General features: G+C 45.8%; 1 protein-coding gene across 2 annotated transcripts in view; it reads left to right on the forward strand.

Annotated features, from left to right (window-relative positions):
- Window positions 1-19,144, forward strand: part of ANKIB1 (ankyrin repeat and IBR domain containing 1) — a 580,820-nt gene that overhangs the window by 106,704 nt on the left and 454,972 nt on the right. The gene's annotated exons all lie outside the window — the stretch shown is intronic.

Raw genomic sequence — 19,144 nt, forward strand, 5'->3', positions numbered from 1 at the left:
GCAGAGGTGAGGAGGGACGGACACTTGCTCAATTCGTCCTTCAGGACTTCTTGGTATAGAAGGGTGGACACCCTCCTCCGGGAGTGGGGACTGCTGTGGGACTCTATTCACAAGGTGAGGAATCCACTGGCAGATGTATCCACCAGAAGAACAAGTTACTTTGCATTCGGTAACCCTCTTTCTGGTGGATACAGTATCTGCCTGTGGATTCCTCACATGCCCACCCGCCTCCCCGATGTCCACCCTTGTATACCTACATTTATGGCAATGTTTTTATGTATATATTGTTGCCTTTAAAGGAAGTGTATTATTCCATTTGCTTTCTTAAATGGTCTTCACACTGTGTGTGTTACCTTGGATATTTTGTATTGTGTACACAATATGTATATCTACTGTTATTGGTCCGTCCGTGTGCCTCAAGGGCACGGAAAAAAGGGCAGAACTGATGTCATCACGCCGACGGAGTCCTATTATGGATTCAGTGACGTCAGAGGAGCCGCTCGCGATGCCATGCTTCTGTGACGTCATCCATGTCAGCGTGAGGAGCTACAAAAGAATTTTCCAAATGTTGCTGGCACAGGGGATATTTACAAGGTGAGGAATCCACAGGCAGATACTGTATCCACCAGAAAAAGCGTTACCAAAGGTAAGTAACTTGTTCGCCTCACCTTCTGTCGCATGAAAACCATCCAGTATCGTCAAGACTGACACCTCCCGTCCGCATCCATGGCGATCAGATCTCTTAGACAAACAAGACGTCAAAGGAGACCCCGAGCAGGTAGCATCCACCAGGAAGGCTTGAGCCTATTGCGGCAAAGATCCTGGCTCCAATGCAGAGGTCAGCGAACCATTTCCACCTCTGGGACAAAGATCGGAGGCTGCAGTGAGTACAATCTCCCACCCTCCTCCGCCACCCCAGTATTGAACAGCCTCCGCCCCTTACAGGACCCGATGGAGGTGCACTGAAGATATGTTCCCGGAGCCGACGCGGCATTGCGGGCCTGCGACATGCCGTAGAAGCGGGGCTCTCGACCCCCTGACTCGGTGAGGAGGGGACGCCCATCCACGGAATGCCTTGGATCCAGGGAGCAAACCACCGAGCAGTGCCCTTAGCTGTGACCCCAGGTGAGCCGGGCAGCAGTAGGGAGGCCTGAGGATCGCATTGCAGGAGAGCGGAAGATCGAAGATATGGCCTGCCTGGCGTGGTGGGCTGCAGTAGTGAGCTGGGCGATCTCGGGTAGGGCCTGTCTACACCATGTGGCCGTGCTTCCGCCTCGCTGAAATGAGATGGGAGCTAGTCTGATGGGGGTACCAACTGCCCGAGACTGAGCGCAAACTTGCTGGCGTGCTGTGCGGGCCTGCCGGGGCCTCTGACTCTGCATAGATGACGAGGAGGCTGTCCCCGCATGTCTCTGCCCTGCGGATATGGAGGTGAGCCTCGGGGGTCCGACTTGGGGCCGGGACCTGGTGGGGGGGCCCCTTTCGTCCGTTTTGTAGGACCTGGCTAGCCCAGGCTGGTCTTAACCCTGAAGTGCCAGTTTGAGACCCTACCTGATTCGCCCCATCAGTTGGAGAACCTGATTGACCACTAGCCCGAGGAGAGCTTAAACCACTTGGGTGGGAACGGTCTGCGCCTAAGTGCCACGTTACAGTGCCCCGTTGCTTGGTACCGTGCTGGGGGATAATTCGTAACGAAGGGGTGTGAACCGTCGCCCCCCTCCCCACCACTACTGTGACACACTCTCCCGGTCCTGTCACGGCCCGCCTCCGCGCTTCCTCATCATACCTTTGGACATGGGTAAAGACAAGGACCCGAAGCCGCCACGCCAGGAAAAATGGACTGCTACACAAAGGTAATCGCCCCACCTTTCCGGAGGAACGCCCGGCCGCCCGCACTGATACAGACACTCTCCTTCAGGCAATCCAGTCCTCCAGGATGGCGCTGGAGGGGAAAATAGGAGAGGTGGGCACGGTGGTGACGCTCCTGAGACAGAACATGTGGAACCTGGCAGCCAGGGTCACGGAGTCGGAATATACGCCCCACCGAAGCTGCAGACTAGGACCCTACTCGGGGTAACTGACATTCTGCTGGGGACACCTGGAAACAACGCACATTATTGGGGGTGACTTTAACGACGTAATGCAGATCCCCTGGATCGCTCGGACGATCATGAGTATCTCCCCCTACCACTCCCCGACTACACAATTAGCTCAACTAGCAGACCCTCTGGGGTTGGTAGATGTGTGGAGACACTTGCACCTGGGGGACCGACAGTACTCTTAATACTCAGGGACCCACAGGGTCCACTTGCGACTAGATCATGTGTTGCTCCCTTGGCACGTAATTCAGGACATTTATGAGGCAGAATACATGGCCCGGGGCCTGTCTGACCACTCACCTCTATATGTTAGAGTGGGTGAAAGGTCCCACACCGGACGAGGGAGCTGGAGGCTTTCGACATGGGACTTACAGAATAAGTTGGTGCTCCACGGTCTCCGAGCTGATACCAAGGTCTTCTTTGCTGAAAATCTTGGATCGGAAGCATATAAAACGGTGTTACAAGACAGGTCCCAGAACCGGATAACCTGAGAAAAGAGGGAAACACAGGAGGAACTTGTCACATTAGAGACCCAAATACTCACCCTGGAAAAGCGACACCTTGCAGGCAGAGACCCACAGGTGCAGCAACAGTTGACAGATGCACAGCATCAATACAGGGCTCTAGCCACGCAGGAGGCTAAGGCACAGGCCACCCTACATAGGCAGTATGATGTGGGGGACACGTTAGGTAAATTATTGCCATGGCTTAGCCGTAAGGAAATGGAATCCTGATGGGTGGGGAGCGTGGTGGACTCCCAGGGAACAACACAGACGCGGGATGCGCAGATAGTGAAGATGTTTACATCCTACTACCAAAGCTCTATGAAGCCTGAGAACGGAGGCCCCCCCCCGGACATACTAGACTATCTAATGGACATTCCTACCCCGTGATTGGGTGAGGACGGGAGGGAGGGTTTCAAATCCGATATAACGGTGGACGAAATCAAATTGTCTATAACCAAATTGTGCACTGGGAAATCCCCGGGCCTAAACGGCCTTCCGGCGGAATTCTATAAAAAATGCACTTATCTTTTGGGCACACACCTCCTGGTGCTTTTCCAGGACCCATATCTCTCCTTAATATAGAGGTGAAAATATTGGGGATAATTCTCGCTTTGTGACTTCGACAAGTCATCACTACTCTAGTGCACTAGGACCAGCTGGGTTTCCTACCAGGCCGGGCAACCAGACTGAATCTGCATAGGACTCACAATTGACTCATGGAGGTACAGGACCGGGAAGAGCCACATCTGCTCTTGTCCCTAGACACGGAAAAATCGTTTGATGCAGTACATTGGCCCTTTCTGGAGGCCACCTTAGTTAAATTTGGCATCGATCCCAAGTTTAGACACTGGCTGGGTCTCCTGTACATGGATCCCCGTGTGAGGGTTCAGGTCAATGGCCGGGTCTCCGTAGATTTCCCTAGTAGAAGGGGGGCCAGTCAGGGCTGTCCGTTGTCCCCACTACTCTTCGCTTTCACGAAAGAGATGGTGGCTTGTGTGGTTCGGCAGCGATCAGAGATCCGGGGGTCCCAAATTACGGCAACTGATACCAGGAAAGAAAAGATTTCGCTTTATGCGGATGACATCTTGCTATATATTACCCACCCGACTACCACGTTACCCGCAGTGTTCGAACTTATGGGCCTGTACGGGGAGTACTTGGGATATACTATAAACTGGCACAAATCGGTCGTCTATAGCCCAAGGGTCTTGGACGCTTGGCCCACTCTTCCTGGGGCCCTACAAATAGCACAGACTGGGTTCCCATATCTAGGGTTCTATCTTACCACAGACAGGAAGCTCTCGTACCAGGGAAATATCCAACGGGTCATCACTAACTTCGCAGCCAACGCACTGAGGTGTAAATCTCTCCCCTTCACGATCCTAGGTCGGGCGGCCATGTTTAGGTTGATTCCATTAACTTGTTTCCTTTACGCCCTCCAGAATGAGTACTCCCCCCCCACCCCCCCCCCCCCACTCTCCTCTTCCATCGACCTTCCGGGCGATGGAATCGGAACTACGTTCCCTCCTATGGCTAGGGAAGCAACCAAGTATTGCGTTGACTACATTACAACGTAACTAGTACAATGGGGGGATCTCCTTGCCTGACATTGAAGCCTACTACTGGGCGGAACATCTAACCCCGGTGAATGAATGGATACATACCACGGCAGACCACCCTACCTATAGGCTTGAAAGGGATACTATGACGAATCAAACGTTCTTGTATTATCTCGATGGGGGACGGGAGAGGGGACGCCTTCTCCCAGCCACACAAGTCACGCTGGAGGTGTGAGACAGAGAGTCCAGGGCGCTGGGTTGGGCCCGCAAACCTACTAAACAGACACCTCTCTGGAACTGTGCCTGGTTAAAGGAACCCGGTAAACTAAAGGGCTTTGAGGGGTGTGTGGAAAAATAAGCCTTTTTAGGGGCTCACTGCTGCAGGGGTTCACCCTTATCAGTCCACTGGTCCTTAAACCAACAAGATAGAGATTGTCTCGGAGGCTGGAAAATCCAAACAATAAGTTTATTAATCACTCATGAGTGGGACTACATCGACACAGCACCCTCGGGCACTGTATGAGATAGTACAAGGAATATAGAGACCATGGGGTTTATATACCTTGTTTGTTACTGAATAAGCATGGAGGCTCAAAGAGGAGGTACAAGCATGTACAAGAATAACTATCGACTGACATGGCCAGACAAAAACCTCTTACTCAGCAACATGGGAGGGGACATAGTACAGCTTAGTCAGTTAAAACAGCCTGACAGTTGCATTCTAAGGCAGGTGCATTCTAGCAGCTACAGGCCTTTCTGAGCATGTGCAGTGCTCTGGCTCAGTACTGAAGGAGTTAACTACAGTTGTTGACTCAAGCCAAATAGGAAGGCAGGCAACAGTTAGGACGGCAGAATCATTTGGCTAACACATGGCTAATGCAAATGGATGCTGCAAACAAAATGGCTTCAGCTTATGCTAACAGTAATGCCTACGATTTCCACAGGTGGTCCTTTTAGCATTAGCTGAAGACATCGCTATGCAATAGAGGATACATGAAAATTATCTTCCATATTAATTAGCATTAACTGGCTAATCTCTTGATCATTTACTTTTGGCACATTACGTTTAACTGATGTACAAGGAATGCAAGTAGAAACACATAGGGAACACAGCATTGGTCCCCATTGGATGCACAAACAGCAGGAACACAGAATCGCAATAAATATACATAAGGCGGATAATAACTTCCAGCCCCAAACAGAGAATAGTGTCCAGATCCATCCAGTCCAAGTCCATGTCCCTGAATCCGGGTGGATTTCAGTGGCTATTTTGTGTAATTTAGAAATTGTCTCAAAAATTGAAGGGGTGTGGTCAGGGATATACACGCAGCAACTGCTCCCTATGATGCGGCATGCTCCACCACGGTCCGCTAGAACCACATCGAGGACCATTCTCTTTTGGAGCACCACAATTCTCGCAATTTGTAGTTCTAAAGTGAGATTTCCAAGTGTCATAGCTGTCTGAGTGGTTACAGCCTCTACAACATGTAAATTGTAAATTGATACTTGTATAGCGCACTACTCACCCGCAAGGGTCTCAAGGCGCTTGTACGAATACCGCTGTGGAACCCATCCTGGCTTTCCCTGTGAGGTGTCCACTCCTGGGCACCCCCAAGGTGGAGGCCAGGCATCCTTAGCGTTGTGGGGGCCGTTGTGGAGATTAAGCAAGCTATTGCCCAGAGTTGCAGAGTGGGACACCATGATTGGAATAGGCACCGAGGCGAGAATTATCAGGTCCGTGGAATTTTGAGCCCAAGACCCGCCGAGGCGGTGAATTGAACCCTGGTCCCGGGCTAGACCTCTGCATCAGGGTCTGCCACTCTAACCATTGAGCCACACTTCTCCACTGGCTCCTCCTAGTAAGCATTCATAACGCAACTGCTCGATTAGTCACACGTACTCAGTTGGAAACATCCTAGCTACTTCTGGTTAGCCATACACCATGTGTCAAGCGACTGATTTTTCTGCTGTTTAAGGCCACACCAACAAAGAAGAATAGTCCCAAATTAAAGTCCACATACTGCTGCAGTGCAGTAACAGTTTGAGCCACCTCATCATGATTTATTGTTCTCTTATAACGGTTCTTAGAAATGTCATTATACAGTTTATAGTCTTTGTGGTAGGATGTAGGAGCCAAGAACACAGGTGGTAATAAAAATGACACGTAGCAGCTACCTGACCACCCAATGGGTAGGTGGTAATACCTTTTACTTCCACAAATAAAATGTGTTGTGTGATGAAAAAAAACTACTATTGTTTATTCCAGTAATGTTTAGTGTTTTAGTGCAATCACTTTTCCCCACAGGATGCTACCAATACTGCTCACACATAAGTCTGCTCGAGCTCTAGTAACAGCTATAACAGGAGATTCATTTCCTTTAGTTGTTCGAGTGTTTGAGAAAACATAACGTGTGGTGGAGTTTGCTCGGTGATACTCCTCCATTTCCCATACAGTTCCTTTTGCCTGTGGATCTCCTATGTCATCAGGGTAACACACTTTGTTTAATTGGGCACTCAGCCCACATATATCAGCTTCAGTAATGTTAGCAACTTTAGAAGCCCATAGTTGCGCAAACCAGGCCCTACAAGAAGCATTGTGTGAAAAGGGCAGAGGAATAAAAGTTGTTCCTCCCTTTTTCTGATGGGCTGGCATCATTCCACACATCCAACAGTTGGTAATGTTTATAGCATTGTGGGTGTGATGCAACATTTGAATAAACGTATTGTTGAGATAGGACTATCGGTACTTCTGCTAATGATAAGGGAGAGTGGAATAATGGTGCTCAATGGGGACAGGAGTAGTGACAGTCAGTATATTTTGAGCAGGAGTTACTCCCTCTATAACCCATGTTATCGTAGCAATGATGATAACAATGGAAGAAAGTCCATAAATAAACAGTCTTTCGATCACAGATTCTCGTAGCAGTTGATCTCTTCTCCACAGACATATTCATCTAAATGTTGGAAAACAAAACAGATGGAGTGCTAAGGTCCTGGGCAGCCGTTGGTTTCTTCACTGAGGGTTGAGATGGGTTTCTCTACAAGGATCCCCCCCTTTGTAGCTCAGCCTTTCACTAACCCAGGACGGTGACTCAACCAGTCTTTTTCATAAAGGAATTTTCTCCTTTCCGGGGTCGCAGCTGATATCGAGATACACCAGGGATTGTATGATCTGGGAAGACTTCTTCAGGTTCTGCAGGTGACGCAGCTTGGCCTCTCTCTGTGTCCAGGATATCACTATGATCCTTCAGTGCAGCAGGTTCCACCAAGGCAAACGCCACCCTTTTGCAATGGGTGGAGTGAACCCAATTCTTCCGATTGGTTACTCGGACTGCAGTTCTGGTAGATAAAAGACCTTGCTCAGGTCCTCGCCATCACAGTTCCAGGTTGCTCAACCACTGGAGCACCTTCACCATCACCTGGTCACTGGGCCGCAGATCATGACCATCACCTTGCGACCTGTCAGGAAGAGCCTTTGGAACCTGTTGATGAATAGAAAGCAAGCTGTCAGTCACCTGAGAAAGGTTGTCACTCATCAACACATAAGGTACATCATGTACAGGGCGTGGCTTAGGGATCCCCCAAATGTTCATTGGCCTTCTAAATACCACCTCATACGGTGTGAGGCCAGATCCTGAATGTGGTATTGATCTAATCAAGAGCGAAGCGAGAGGCAATAAATCAGGTCATTTTTGAGATGTTTAAGCTAAGATTCAGTTTCAACGTGTAATTGTAATGCTCCACCAAGCCTGCTAACTGAGGGAGAAAAGCTTCATGAGACTTTTGCTTAGTCCCCAATCCTTTCAAGACATACTCAACAACTTGTCCAATGAAATAGGGCCGTTGTCACTCCACAAAACTCGACAAACGCCGAATCTGGGGAAGAACTCCTTTAGGAGCACCTTTGCTGTAGTATGAGCTGTATTATCTTTCGTAGCATATGCCTCAATCCACTTACTAAAGGCACAGACCAGCACTAAGACAAACTTTAATTTATGACAGCGTTCTGGTTGGATGTAATCCATTTGCAGAACCTCAAAAGGTGCAGTTGGTATTGCAGATCCACCTGTTGGAGTTTGTGTTTCCTTTCCAGGATTATACTGCAGACAAATCAGACAAGACTGGACTATCTTTTTAGCTGTGCCGGCAATATCTTGATGATCCCAAACCTGCATAAGTAGTTTTGCTATTGAGGATGCGCCAACATGTTCCGGCCCATGTGCCATGTGAATCATAGGATGTAAGTAAGCTGTGGGCAATTTTCACTTGGCCATGTCTTTGGTCCTCTAAACAGTCCTCATCATCCAATGTTCCCTCCTTAGACCATTGGTTTAATTCATCAGTAGAGGCAGATCGCTGTATGTCCAGTACCTCTTACCAACATTCATCCTGAGACTTAACCACCTCCATGGATGTAGTGCTTCGCTGCATTGCAGTCTCACGGGGTGTGTAATCCGCAAAGGCATTGCTCTGCCCTATTTTATCAGTCACTTTCTTGTGTGTGTTACACTTAACAATTGTTATATTCTTAGGAGATCTCAAAGCAGTAAGGAGATTATGTACTAATTCCCCATGCACTATTTGCGTCCCGTGTGATGTAAGGAAGCCTCTTTTCAAAGGAGCCCAAAATCATGAGCCACTCCAAAAGCATATCGGCTGTCTGTATGGATGTTAACAAACAGATCAATGCTAAGCTCATATGCTCTTGTGAGCGCTATTAATTCAACTGCCTGAGCTGCCTTCTGTTTAATGTGAGGTGTCTCAACTACAGTCTGAAGTGTCGTAATTGCATAGGCAGCAGATGTTGTGCCATCAGGCAATATCAAGCAAGACCCGTCAACCCACAGTTCCCCGTCAACACTAGAAAGGGGCGTATCTTGTAGGTCAACACAACCCTTTGTTTGCTCTTCAGTTAGGAATATACAGTCATGTGACTCTTGTGACTGAGGCGGAGTAGCTGGAAATGGCAATAGTGTAGCAGGGTTTAGGGTCGAACATCTTTTCAATGTGATATGAGGGGCCAAAAGTGTCTATCCATGACCTGTCAAGTGAGCACTAGTTAAGTGTTACGTTTTCGTTTGGTTCAGAAGAGCATCAACTGCATGGGGCACTAACACATGCAATTTGTGTGACAAGACTGTTCCCTCACTCTGACGTATGGCCACAGCTGTCACCGCTACCGCTCGAAAACACCCAGGCAACGCACGAGTGACTGGATCAAGGACAGCTGAAAAATAGGCACAGAGATGCTGCTTATCACCGTGTGTCTGGGTTTAAACCGAGAGAGCACAACCGTGCCTCCCGTGTACATAGATTGTGAAGGCCTTAGTGTAGTCTGGAGTTCCTAATACTGATGCAGAACAAAGAGCTTGACGTAACTGCTGGAAATAATTCTGGCATTCAGTAATACATGGGAGAGGCATCGGAGTGTTATTAGTCAAAAGGGCCAACAAGGTCTTAACAATGTGGGAAAAGCCAAGAATCCACTGCCTACTGAAAGAAGTAAGGCCAATCAGTGCACAAACATCCTTCTGAGTAAAGCCTGCCCTGGCACACGCACCAGGCCCTCTGCGATAAGCAGGGGTCGATAAGTCATGCTGTCCGGCTCCTTAAAGGGACATCCACTTAAGCTTATATCTATGTACGGCCCATTGTGGATGACCCCCACCTTTACCGCCGAGGTATTGCGGCTTGCAGGCACGGTGTGCCCTTGCGCAATCATAGGGGTGGGGGGGTTAATGTGGTGTTAGACCCACTAGCAGATAGATCTGGGGAATCTCGACACCCTCCTGTGGGTGGCTGCTCAGCTGCAGGCTGTCATGGCTGATAATAACCTTATCGATCGCTGGAAGGTCAGATATGGTGCTAGTGAAGAAAGAACGTGTGTGACCTCTGCTTACGCGACTTGGCTAGCAACGAGTTATGTGAATGCCTGGACCTGCAAAGTCTCCCACCTGCTGCGTATCCTATTGTATCATGCCCCCAAGCTTTGTAGATTTTCCCCACCCGAGTTTTAGTCCTGTGCCTACAGCTGATGCTTGCTGGCAGGCGTTCTGCAGGACCAGCTGTTCAGGGAGTCCATTGTGGAATATTTTTGCAAATAATGTTGGCATTATGGATTCCTTTTCAACTGTCAACTTTTCAACTGTATGGTAAGCACTCAGGACTGTGATACAAGGGAAATGTATAGCAAAGCAGACGTGTGTGCTGCAAGCGATATGTAGTGACCTACCATGCCTTGAAACCGAATTCTGTGCGCTGCAACACCAATTGTATGCATACTGCAGCACAATTACGTTGGCCAACACTCGTAACAAATTGAGTGACTTCGAGGAAGCAACGCAGCGAGAAATACTTTATCTAGGCAAATAAGCGCATGCCAAACTATATGGGGAGGGAGACAGGACACTAGCTGCCATACTGCGCAGAACCTGGGCCAGTGACTATATTGCTGAATTGCAGACTGATGGACACGATCTTGTGATCAGGCTGCCTGATGTGCAGAGGAAGATGGCCAATTTCTATTCTTCGCTGTAAACTACGGCTGATCCCAGTACGCCACCGGATGTTGACTCCTTTCTGCAGTTGTTCTGGCTGGAGGAAGGCCACCGCAGGTACCCAGATGAGCCGTTGATGGAGGAAGCAGTTGTGTTGCGGGATGCCTGGCTTTCACCCTGGGGATACCCAGTAGGGGTTATCTCACAGGGAAAAGCCAGGACGGGTTCCCAAGGCAAGCGCCTTGATGCCTTTGGGTGATACGTGGGCTATATAAGTCGCAATACATTTACATTTACATTTACAGGTCATCAGGGCCATGCCCGGTAATAGAGCCCCTGGTCTAGACAGACCTATGGCTACATTCTACAAATAGTATGCTCCTCTTTTGGTACAAAGGACCTGCACTAAATGTAACATAGCCATGATGGGGGACCTCTATCCGGCTGGTCACGTTTTTGATCCAGAGGACATGTCTATCTTTTCAGATGCCACATTCATGGACAGATTTATTCTGGCCCGTTTACGCTCTGCCCTGCGAGCCCGGCTTCCTGAATACCCACTAGAACATGCCTCATTTCCCCCTTCACATTGGTGGGTTCCATATAATATCCCACTTGTTTAAGGCGTGCTCTGACTTGATCCCAGGGGACGATGAACGATTGCGTAGTGCATGGGAATTGGACTTATGTAACCCAATCACTGATGAACAATGGGTGGCCTGCTGCAGGGTTACTAGAACAGTGTCCCTCAACAGCAGACATAAACTGATACACTTTACATTTTTACGTAACACCGGCCCATATGCATAGAATAGACCCCACCAGACCGCACTGCTGCCAGCGTTGTCATGCTCCGCAGGCCGACTTCTCACATCTCGCGTGGAATTGCCCGTGAGTCCGCACTTTTTGGGTAACAGTACACGAACTTTTAAGTAAAATGATACAGTTTCCTCTGGTGCCTTTGCCCGAGATAGCTCTCCTGGGATATGTGGTCCAGATTCCCATAAAAGTGTGCAGATTCGTCGCTGTCTCCCTACTCTTAGCCAAAAGAGAGGTCGCAATGTATTGGGGTAGCAAAAGGGCCCCAACGACAAGTGGTTGGCTCCAAAGCCTTGCATCCTGCTCCATGAAGAGCGATCTGTATGCTGGCACTATCCCGCCTCTTTACTACTCTCTCTACTACTCTCTCTCTACTACTCTCTCTCTACTACTCTCACTCTCTACTACTCACTCTCTACTACTCACTCTCTAGTACTCCCTCTCTAGTACTCACTCTACTACTCTCTACTACTCACCCTCTTCTACTCACTCTCTACTACTCACTCTACTACTCACTCTCTACCTCTCTCTACGCGCACACATATGCACATATATATGTGTGTATATTACCTACTGGCGGTCGCCAGTAGGTATATATAGTTAGGATTTTTTCTCTATGGGATTTTTGAAAATTCTATGTCTAATAACTTTGGCGTTTGTGGACGGAATTGGCTGAAATTTTCAGGAAAATGGCACATTTTGTTTTTGAGCAGCCCTTGAAAATTTGGGGGGGGGGGTTTGTCAAGGGGGGGCCGAGAAAAAAGGGGGGTCCCAAAACGTGTTTTTAACATTGAGTTTTCCATAGGGCGGTTGGCCTCACTTTTAGCCCGAACGGCTGAATGGATTTGCACGAAACTTGGCAAAATTGTAGGGACTGGTAGCCCGATGTGCCTTTTGTAGGTCTCAATATATGTGCTCCAGTGGATTTTGAGAAATTAACGTTTAAAAAAAGATATATATCTGTAACAGCGGACCGGGCAGCGCTCCAGTACGCGTACTTTTCGCGCAACGGAGCTTTGTGAAGCGAAGCTGATTGGTTCTCCGGCGTCTGTAAACATTCCAAACAGTCCGTAGCGGCCGCCATCTTGTCTCTCGGTAGGATCGAGAGACAAGAGGAGGCCAAAGCGAAGGGGCAAATGACCATAAGGGGGCATAGTAGATCCTCGCTGACCCCCTACGTTTGATGTGGAGGTTTTAAAAGGGCCCCGCGGGGCAAAAAAAAAAAATAATAATAATAATCGAACGGCTGAATGGATTTGCACGAAACTTGGCAAAATATTAGGGACTGGTAGCCCGATGTGCCTTTGCTAGGTCTCAATATATGTGCTCCAGTGGATTTTGAGAAATTAACGTTATACCTCAGGATACGTGGAATTCATGAACAGTCGGTCGTTATATATTTCTTAGAAACCAGAACATGGAGTTAAGAAGAACACATGTGTATTTGAAATGTTTATTTACTAATGCCGTCTTCTCAGGCGTAGTATCTTAGATAATACAAGTACACATATTATCAGTAGCAAAATTACCAGCATAGTTACTAGTACATAAAAAGCGAATGGTGACAGTATGTTAACATGCTGTAAATGAATAAGAGTTAGCAACACTTATAAGCAGCCACGGGCCGTGGAGGGAGTTACGGTGGGGCAGGGAGGCGGGGAGGGGGAGGGGCAAGGTGGAGAGGGCTCCACCCTGCCCCTCCCCCTCCCCGCCTCCCTGCCCCACCGTAACTCCCTCCACGGCCCGCGGCTGCTTATATCTCACCCTCCCTAATACACATATTATATTATTTGCTAAGAAGGTCTGTTTGTGTTGGTTTAGGGCGTGCCCATACTTTAGTGTCTTAGATTTGAAGGAATCACATCAGCATACACCAGCTCTCTCTTCATGTGAACCGCATCAACTGTTGTGTATGTGTGTTCGGCAAAGCAATATAAAACCCGCCTCATGCCCAGAATTGGCAGAAGTTGCACTTATGTTATGAGTATGAAGTCGTGGAGATCAGACCTCATAACAATTCTGTATCGTGTTGTTCTTGAAACTTCAGCACTAGCTGTACAGATATAGTTTAACAAGCAAAGCAGATAGTAGAGCAATAACATATTATTCTCATGTAAACCACGATGAACTACTAGGTTGAAAGCTAAAGCAACAACTAAGTGTCGTGTGCAGAAGTTGCAAAAAAGGAAAAATGGCGTTTAAACCGGTAATGAGCCCATGCTAACTTAACACAGTGTAAAGATATCCAGGACCTAGATGACACCTCCCCAACGAACTGAATAAGATAATAGAAGTGCCATCTCATGAGAGCAGATTGCAAGGTTATATGTGGACGGTCCGCAAGGTAAAGCATTAAAAACTAGGAAAATGTAATGCTAAAGAAAAATAAAACAGCCAAGTACTTTATCGAGTCTTAAGCCAATAGGCAAGCTAAATAATAAAAACTTGACAAATAAGTCAATGAATTGTCAATGAAATGCTAGTACTCAGCATATCAAACATGAAAAAGGTCTATGACATAACTGTGTATGCAAAATAAGCTGCAACAGCCTCCAATAGGAAGTCACCGTCTTCATCCGAAAAGAGTTCAGCCATCCAATTTAAAAGCGGAAAAGAACATACGTGCTCTCCCAGCACCGGATCCTCTATCACCATCAGAGGACAGCTCGGTGGGTTTTCAAGAAAGCTCTGTTCCAAGAAAGACTGTGTTGCCGCCAGTAAATTCCAGGGACCAATTAGTCCATGCTTCAATGCCACAGCCATAATCCTTTCGCCAGGACAAACCAACTCGTGAGTAATGATAGGAGTCATCAGCTGATTAAAGTCGACGTCAGGAGAAACCGGTCCGCAGAGACACAAATCAATGGCCCAATCGAAATCACAGGTCAGGCAGTGAAATACAGGCTGGACACAGGTGAAGTAGGAGAATCGAAAAGATAATCCATATGCCGTGCTTAATATCGCCAACGGCATTGTGCCATAATATTCTAGCATGCGATTGCGGAACAGTGTCAGCAGCTGCAGGGCGGGAGCTTGCACAGGAGGGACATCCATATTTAAAAATGTAAAAAAGCACAAGAGCGTCCGCTGGTAATGCAAGTAAAAATGGGAATCCACGAAGCAGAGTGGAAAAAATAGAATGAAAGAAAGCAGGGATGACTCCAAAGATTTTCTCAAATGAAGTCACGAGACCACTGGTAACAACTTTAAAAAAGTGCGCCAGGGCCTTTGTGGAGGACGCGTTAAAGATAGTCCGAAACATCTTGCTGAAATGGAAAGGCAAATCTGTATTGAAAAGGGTCTGCACCTCTGTACGGGTGTTCGCTATGTGAAGCACGAAAGTTTCACGGGCCGAACTCAAGGCCACCTCTCTCTGAGACAAAAGAGCTCTTATTCTTGCCATGCCGTTGAAATCTGCTCCCAAGGTTGGTATTTGTGGCGAGATTGAAAACTCCCTATGTTCATGTGTGGGAGGAAATAGAACATTTCTGCAGCAAATAACCCGTTCACTTACTGTTACGATAAAAGGAATACTTTTAATTAACCCAGAACAATCTTCATTATTGAGCATCAAATAACTACCATTTTCCAACAACTTGAACGTGGGGATGATAGCAGGAACTGGCGTGCCTTGCAACACGCAAGCCATATTTGGTCGGTGTTTGTTGCATGAACCGTGTAACTGTATGTGCCTACACATTAGTGAATGATGTGGCGTCTCAGTGCATTCCTCTCCATTCAGATAAACTTCTTGATCATCTTTGAAACATCTGTATGTGTATGGAAGCGACCAGACCTCATGAAGAAAAGCACTACCTAAAGGTTCATAACGACCTATTGGTATATATTTCATACAATTTGAAAACTTATATTAAGCAAAAGGCAGCGTTATTAAACCGTGGATAAGGCACGTTGCCAAAAAACCCGCAATCCTCTGCTGATGATGTCACTGAGCATGTCATGAATGATGTAATATGTGACATCATCAGCAGTGGATTACGGGTAATAGTATCTCTAGTTTACTCCCTTATAGCTGTCTTTCTTTTAACATAAGTGTCTGTTTCCTTCCCTTATACTTACTGTTCTTTTTTTTAAAAAAAATGTTTGGTTCACTTCCGGTTCGCGTACCGGCGAGCGAACTGGGAAGCGAACTACGAGAAATAGAGGTTGGCACAGTTCCAAATATTGTACCAATTTTTTAATAACGGGGAGGTAGTTCTGAAAAGACTTTTTTTTGTTGTTTTTGTTGTTTTATATTTTTTTTATTATTTTTCTGAACATTTTTTTACTTTTTTTGAATTTTTCTGAACAGTTTTATATTTTTTTGGGTTTTTCTTGGAGGGGGCAATGAAAACGATTCATTGTAAAGGGCTCAACAGGAGCAACAAAACAAAAAAAAAGTATTTATTATTTTGGGCGTTTCGTACAAACTTGCATATGATAGTCAATAGCTCTGTTGATCAGAGTGATGCTTCTTTCTCCGTAGCAAATGAATCCATCGCAATGTACGCAGACGTGTTTTACTTCACCAAATCTCATTTGTATATTTGGCACTATCTCCCTGCCCTCTGGTCCCGTTACTTCCGGTACAACAGATCTTCTGGCCATAATAGGGAGATTATCTAGGTCGTTCCGAAACTGTGCAGCACTGTAGTTGTTAGGATGCCACCTAGTCATATGGCGATGCATTGTGTAGTTTCCGAAACTGTATTTTTTCTCGGTCCCTCTGGACAGTCTATCTTGACATATAAGGCAAGTTACGTATCTTGCATTTACTTTTTTCTGACCTTTGGGAATTTTAAAAAATTGCCAAATGAAGTTTTCTTTCCGGTGAGACGTCCTGGGCTCCTCAGGCAAAAACTGCCTCTCTTCGTGCTCGTCGTCCTGTTCCTCTTCTTCCTCTTCTTGTTGAATTATAACTTGAGCAGGTGGTCCACTCTTCCTTGGATGTGGTGGAGGTGGTGGGCACCAGCTGAAGCTACTAAAGAAGCCATTGCTCACTGGTAACAAAGGGTCTTTCTCTCACAATGATGAAAGTCAGAGTGAGGAAAGAAGGAGGGATTTTCATCATTTGGGAAAAACAAGAGTTCTCAACCAATGAAAAGTGTTCATTTTAGATTATATGACCTAGTCTTACATCATTAGGAAACCAAAAGTGAAATGAACCAATGAAAAGTGTTATTACCAAGTCACATGACCTGCTGTGTTTACGTTAAGCGCTTTGCAGGGCCTCCCGGTTTGCTTCCAGAAACCTGCGCTTTGCGACTCGCTTCGCGTACCAGTTCGCTAACGTAGCACGTCATATGACGTATCACGCGACAACGTGAAACGTCATGCGGACGGGAGGCGTCACGATGTTGTTTTCTAACACGGCAGTTGCGGTAAAGAAACGTTTACCGGCTCGCGGTCTATTTCGCGGCATCAAGGTCAGCTAACGGGAAGCTTCCCGATTCGCGAAGCGAGAACGAAGAAAAAAAAATATTTAAAAAAAAAATGATTCATAAACATATAAAATATATTTTTGGATTTAAAGAAGAATACATTTTACAGCTACAGATATTAGCTGTTAAAAAACCAATGAAATTCACTGAAAAAACCATAGGTTATAGACCATATATAGTTAGGAATTAGCATTTACAAAACCTTGAAAATTCACTGAAAAAACCATAGGTTATAGACCATATATAGTTAGGAATTAGCATTTACAAAACCTTATTTTACTCACACAAAACCATTGAAATTCCATATATAGTTAGTTGCACTAACTATATATCGCGCACCCGCAATCCACTGCTGATGATGTCACATATTACATCATTCATGACATGGTCAGTGACATCACTGATGACATCACTGATGACATCTCAAATGACATCACTGATGACATCACTGATGACATCTCATTTGACATCAATGACCACATCACTGATGATATCATTCATGTGACAATACAATGCATCTCCTCACATTTTAATATAACCTCTGTTTCACCCAGTGTTAAATACAGAGTATAATTTTTGAAACCATTGACACACCAATACTAGTTACTACATACGCACTCACTGATTCCTATGTCTACACACACATTCACTCATTCACCCATACAATCATTCATACATACAATCACTCATCTTTACAACACTATCATATGCACTCATACACCTATACAGACACTCACAGTCTGCCACTCATCCATGGAGTTACTCACACACCTAGTCAGTCCTGTAAAGAATCAATGACACTTCAATTTTCTTGTCTATACAGTTAAACATAGAGCACCTTACATTTTCAAACATATACTAACACATACTTACCTTCTTATACAATCATTGATACAAGTACACATTGATCTGCACAGAGTCACACACCTCCCAGCCAGCCACACACACACTCAGTCTCCCATACAAATACTTGGACAATCAATCAGTAACCCATATAGTTAATCATATAGCTACTGATCAACACATGCAGCAGTTTACAGAACAACAGACATAATGATGCACAAATTAAGACAGTTTAGTGACTAACCCATGCACTCAGTGAGACACATTTAATCACTCACTCATACATTCAGTCATGCACCTACTTAATCCTTTGTCCAGACACTTATACTTCCACTCATTCTTCAATATGTAAGACACATTTTAACTTTACAGAAACATACAGTCACTGGATGTTGTCATCAGTGATGTCATCAGTGATGTCATCAGTGATGTCATTTGAGATGTCATCAGTGATGTCATCAGTGATGTCACTGACCATGTCATGAATGATGTAATATGTGACATCATCAGCAGTGGATTGCGGGTGCGCGATATATAGTTAGTGCAACTAACTATATATGGAATTTCAATGGTTTTGTGTGAGTAAAATAAGGTTTTGTAAATGCTAATTCCTAACTATATATGGTCTATAACCTATGGTTTTTTCAGTGAATTTTCAAGGTTTTGTAAATGCTAATTCCTAACTATATATGGTCTATAACCTATGGTTTTTTCAGTGAATATATATATATATTCAAACCAACTTGCCTTCATGCTTAAGGACGCCACTCCACGAGAAATAGGTTCACAAAACCATTTATTCATGAAACCGGCTCAGCTTTCCAATAATTTACATCCCTGACGCGTTTCAAAGCTACTTGCTTCTTTTTCAAAGGGAAAACACAAACTGTCAGCCACAGATCTACGCAGCACGTTTTCCAGCCTTAAATGAATTCCTTTCATCAATTAACCCCTAAGTGGGCCTCGCACTCTCAGGTGAGTAATTTCATCTGCATCATGGGACTGGAAGTCTTTATGCTGTGCCAAATTCTCCCCCACCAGTGGGGTCCGTTTTGCTGGCAGTTAAACTATTTTAAACAGTGTTATTATTTCGATTTGTGTTCAAGCCCTCCAGTGGGCCTCAGAAAGTCATGCCGGTTCCCATTGTTGCATTTCTATATAGATATATGCATTTATATATATGTATGTGTACATATATATACATACTTATATAAACATATATATACATCTGCATATCTATATAAATACAAATATAAATGCATGCATACATGTACATATATGCATGCATATGCATGTTATGTACTTGAAAGTTTGAAAAATACTAATAAAAGCAAAGCTAAAAAGCCACCTAATTGCAAACAAAATTGCTTTAACATAAAC

The sequence above is a fragment of the Lissotriton helveticus genome, chromosome 10 (genome assembly GCF_964261635.1).
Source record: "Lissotriton helveticus chromosome 10, aLisHel1.1, whole genome shotgun sequence".
Lineage (NCBI taxonomy): Eukaryota > Metazoa > Chordata > Amphibia > Caudata > Salamandridae > Lissotriton > Lissotriton helveticus.